We start from the raw sequence: 5,792 nt of genomic DNA, 5'->3' as shown, positions 1-5,792 counted from the left end.
GAGTTCGATGAGCATAAAGTGGAGACCCGCGCGAGGGAGACGGATCTCTCGGTGGTGTACACCATCGACTCGGCCGTGGTGGATGACTACATCAACACCGTTGAGCAATTGCTTGCTCGAGACAAGTACAAGGTGGTCGGCATCGACCTCCAGTACACCGGCAGTTGTCCTAACATAGATCATAAGGTTGCAGTCGCCCAACTGTGCATGTGCCATCATGTCCTCATCTACCACAATTGCATGGCCACAGAGCCTTGCGACCGTTTCGCTAGGTTTGTCAACAGCACCGACTACAAGTTCGCTATGGTGGAAACCTCCGACGATGTAAAAGCCCTCAGGGTTACAGGCTTGGCCTGCAAGAACCTTGTCGAAATCCGTGAGCACTACAGGGTTTGGGGCAGCACGAAGGACTCCCTGGTTGAACTCGCCTTGGCCATCATCGACCCATACTACGAAAAGATGAAGCAGGATGCCAACAGAACATGTTCTGTATCCTGGCATGGGGCCTGGATGTGGCAACTGGATGAACCTCACCTCAGGTTCGCGGCCAAGAGCGTGTACACATGCTACGAGATGCACAAGCAGATCATTGACATGAGGAAGTGCCTCGTTACAAAAATCGACGAGGCCGGATCAAGCCACAAGCAGAGCAGTAACGGCAAGCGTCACAAGAAGTAGATGATGATAAGATGATTGTTTATCCTAGTTAATTATGCATGTAATATATAGTTGACTTTGGTGTGTGGAAATGTCGTGTGTGTAGTATCCACCTATGTAATTATGCATGTAATAGTTTAATTTGGTGTGTGCAAATGTCATGTGTGTAGGTAGCCACCTATGTAATTGGATGTTTAATTTGGTTATGCAACCATGTCCTTATAAGTGTGTGTGTGTGTGTATGTGTGTGTGTGTTGTTGTTGTTGTTTTTGTTCTGTATGCAATCCCAACGCACAACACACACATCTTATTAGCAGCAATCGTCCATGTTAGTATCGGTCTTTGCACACATTTCTGATTACAGACCTGTCTGTCGCGTATCACACACATCTTGTTAAATAGAACCGTTTCTGTTATCTTGGCTCATCGCACACAGTTTCGTCGTAGGGTCTCTGATTGTAGTGTCGCGTTAGCAGCATCCTGCAGTAGTGGGGTATTGCATACTATTAGCACAATTGACATTAATAGAATTTATAGTAACACCATTACAATCTTGCTTTTCATTCAAGCAGCTATCATGAATCACTTCATAAATTTCTTCTTTTAGCACTTCATCACAATTTCCAGATTCACGAATTTCAAGCAAAACTTCATAAAGATAATCTAGTGCACTCAAATCACTAGCAATTGGTTCATCACAATTGGATCTTTTAAAAATATTAGCAAGTGGATGAGGATCCATATCAATAGATTTTAGCAAGCGAAGATGCAAGCAAATAGAAGGCACATGGCAACACAAGCAAAGATAGCAAAAAAGAAAACAGGCAAAGAGGCAAATGGAAAGAAGGAAAATAAAAGGCAAATATTTTTTTGTTTTTCGCAAAAACATTTTAGAAGTGGGGGAGATGAAAACGAGAGGCAAATGGAAAATAACGTAATTTGCAAGGAGATGAGATTTCTGATTAGGAACCTAATAGATGTTGATGATGTCTACCCGGCAACGGCGCCAGAAATTCCTTTTGATGTCGCTTGAACTACGTCGGTATTTCCCGAAAGAGGAAGGGATGATGCAGCATAGCTACGTTAGGTATTTCCCTCAGTTATGAAACCAAGGTATCAATCCAGTAGGAGAACCAAGCAACTCTATGCCAACAGTACCCGCACACAAAGAACAAATACTTGCAACCCGACGCGTATAAGGGGTTGTCAATCCCTTCTTCGGGTAATGGCACCAGAAAATGTCAAGTTGACGGGATAAAATTGTGATAGATTGGATAAATAGATCTTGATAAAACGCGAAATAAAAGATGCAAAAAAAGTGCAGCAAGCTATTTTTGGGTTTTTGGAATAATAGATTTGAAAATAAAAGTGGCAAATAATAGATTGGAAAGCAAATGTGATGAAGAATAGACCCGGGGGCCGTAGATTTCACTAGTGGCTTCTCTCAAGAAATAGCACACGATGGGTAAACAAATTACTGTTGGGCAATTGATAGAAAATTGAATAGTTATGATGATATCCAAGGCAATGATCAATAAATAGGCATCACGTCCTAGATTAGTAGACCGACTCCTGCCTGCATCTACTACTATTACTCCACACATCGACCGCTATCCAGCATGCATCTAGTGTATTAAGTTCATGGAGAAATAGAGTAATGCAATAAGAATGATGACATAATGTAGACGAGATCTATTCATGTAGGCATAGCCCCCATCTTGTTATCCTTAATAGCAACGATACATGCGTGTCTTGCTGCCCCTTCTGTCATTGGGAAAGAACACTGCACGATCGAACCCATCACAAAGCACCTCTTCCCATGGCTAGAAAAATTGACCTAGTTGGCCAAACTAAACCAAAGATTCGAAGAAGAAATACGAGGCTATAAATAATCATGCATATAAGAGATCAAAAGAAGACTCAAATAATATTCATGGATATAGATATGATCATAAACTCAAAGTTCATCGGATCCCAACAAACACACCGCAAAAAGAGTTACATCAAATAGATCTCCAAGAGACCATTGTATTGAGAATCAAAAGAGAGAGAGGAAGCCATCTAGCTACTGCCTATGGACCCGTAGGTCTATGATGAACTACTCACAGATCATCAGAGAGGCACCAATGAGGATGATGAATCCGTTTGTGATGGTGTTTAGATTGGATCTCGTGGTTATGGAACTTGCAGCGGCTGGAATTGTGTTTCGTCGACTCCCCTAGGGTTTCTGGAATATTTGGGGATTTATAGGGCGAAGAGGCAGTGCGGGAGGCCACCAAGGTGGGCACTACCAACCTGGGCGTGCCTGGTCCCCCAGGCAAGCCCTGGTGGGTTGTGCTCCCCTTGGAGCCCCCTCTGGTACTTCTTTGGCCCAACAGGTGTCTTCTGGTCTAGAAAAATTCTCCAAAAAGTTTCGCTGAGTTTGGACTCCATTTGGTATTGATTTTCTACAAAGTAAAAAACAAGCAAAAAACAACGACTGGCATTGGGCTCTATGTCAATATGTTAGTCGCAAAAAATGATATAAAGTAGTTATAAAATGATTGGAAAACATCCAAGAATGATAATATAACAGCATGGAACAAGCAAAAATTATAGATACGTTGGAGACGTATCACAACCCAATACTTTATTTTCTGTTTTTATGAGAATACACATTATTACCTCTGTAGTAATTGTGTTTTGGTGTTTTAATTAGTGTTTGATCCAAGTAAGACCTTTGGGATGATCTATGGTGATAGTTGATTTGATCTTGATGAAAAACAGAAACGTTTGCCCCTAGTAACAGAATTGATCTGAGCTGCTGGCACGTGATAAATTCTTGAATTTTTTACACAAGATATATATATATATATATATATATATATATATGAATTGCCTCTGATTTCCTATTTTTTAGAATTTTTGGAGTTACACAAGTATACGAAGTTTACAGGTTACTACAGACTGTTCTGTTTTTGACAGGTTCTGTTTTCTATGTGTCGTTTGCTTACCTTTGATGAGTCTATTGATAGTATCGGGGGGTATAAACCATGGAGAAGTTGGAATATAGTAGATATAGCACCAATATAAATTTAGAATGAGTTCACAACAGTACCTAAAGTGGTGATTTATTTTATTATACTAACGGATCTCACGAGTTTTCTGTTGAGTTTTGTGTTGTGAAGTTTTCAAATTTTGGGTAAAGATTTGATGGACTATGGAATAAGGAGTGGAAAGAGCCTAAGCTTGGGGATGCCCAAGGCACCCCAAGGTAATATTCAAGGACAAACCAAGCATCTAAGCTTGGGGATGCCCCGGATGGCATCCCCTCTTTCGTCTTTGTTCCATCGGTAAATTTACTTGAGGCTGTATTTTTATTCACCACATGATATGTGTTTTGCTTGGAGCGTCTTGTATGATATGAGTCTTTGATTTTTAGTTTGCCACAATCATCCTTGTTGTACACACCTTTTGAGAGGGACACGCATGAATCGTGAATATATTAGAATACTCTATGTGCTTCACTTATATCTTTCGAGCTAGGCAGTTTGCTCTAGTGCTTCACTTATATTTTTTGGAGCACAGCGGTGGCTTTATTTTATAGAAATTGTTGAACTCTCATGCTTCACTTATATTATTTTGAGAGTCTTTAAACAACATGGTAATTTGCTTAGGTTACGAATTTAGTCCTAATATGATGGGCATCCAAGAGGGATATAATAAAAACTTTCATACAAAGAGCATTGAATACTATGAGAAGTTTGATTCCTTGCATTTATTTTGAGATATCAAGATGGTGATATCAGAGTCATGCTAGTGAGTAATTGTGGATTGGTAGAAATACTTGTATTAAAGTTTGTGATTCCCGTAGCATGCACGTATGGTGAACCATTATGTGATGAAGTCGGAGCATGATTTATTCTTTGATTGTCTTCCTTATGAGTGGCGGCCGGGGACGAGCGATGGTATTTTCCTACAAATATATCCCCTAGGAGCATGCGTGTAGTACTTTGTTTCGATAGCTAATAAATGTTTGCAATAAGTATGTGACTTCTTTATGACTAATGTTGAGTCCATGGATTATACGCACTCTCACCCTTCCACCATTGCTAGCCTCTCTAGTACCGCGCAACTTTCACCGGTGCATTAAACCCACCATATACTGATAGAGGCAAAGGTGTCCCATCTTTCGATGAGATGGTGGCTATTGTTTTGGAGGAAGTCGACTTTGACGATCCGACTACGAACGTGCGAGGACGTCGCGCCTTAGCAATCGCTAAACCAACTCCGAGAGGTTATTGACCACGTCGGAGCACGATCAACCTGACCACAAAGGTCTGTTTCCTGCAGGCAAACGAAGAACAAGCAAGAAACTAAGATTGCAATCTGGATATTGCGAATACAAGAGGAAAGCTTTATTGATCAAGGGTGGGGTTCTGTGACGCCTTTGTCTGGTCGTTGAACACAAACGAAGTACGCGAAGTTGCAGCTATGGCGAACTTTAATCTAAACAAAAACCAAAGTCTAAACGGTGCCCTAAGGGCTGTATATATGGAGGAAGAGAGGGGGAATTTCGTGGCCCTTGGGAAGGTGTAACATCCCAAATTTTCAATTTGGAATGTTATACAATAGATCATCATTGCATATCATATTTTTATTTGCATCTTGGCTAGATCCTAGAAATTCTACGCAACTCAAGGACCCACGGAGAGAGTTGGGATTTCGTTATTTTCATATTTGGGTTTTCTCAAATTTTGAAAATAGGATCATTTGATTTTATTTATTTTATCTTCAATTATTTCAATAATAAAAATAAGAGAGAGGGAATAAAATGACTTTCCCAAAATAAAGAAATATTGAGGATTTAATAATAAAATCAAATAAGATTTTATTTCGGATTTTATCGCTATTTTATTTGAATTTAGGAAAAATATGTGTTTTTCAAAATTGCATTTTAGGCCCAAATAAATGTTCATCTTGTCCAGCTTGATTTTAGAGTACGGGGAAAATTTATTTCGGGATTTTTGGAGTCCGTTTAGTATTTCTTTTAATTGTTTTTCTGTGCGAAACTATTTAAAAAAACGAACCGACCTAATCGGGCCGTGTCCGCCTCGGACACCGACCCGGCTGGGCCTTTAAAGCCCGAGGCGCCC

The sequence above is a fragment of the Triticum aestivum genome, chromosome 7D (genome assembly GCF_018294505.1).
Source record: "Triticum aestivum cultivar Chinese Spring chromosome 7D, IWGSC CS RefSeq v2.1, whole genome shotgun sequence".
Classification (NCBI taxonomy): domain Eukaryota; kingdom Viridiplantae; phylum Streptophyta; class Magnoliopsida; order Poales; family Poaceae; genus Triticum; species Triticum aestivum.
The sequence above is the reverse complement of the archived record's forward strand: the minus strand, read 5'-3'. Positions refer to the sequence as shown.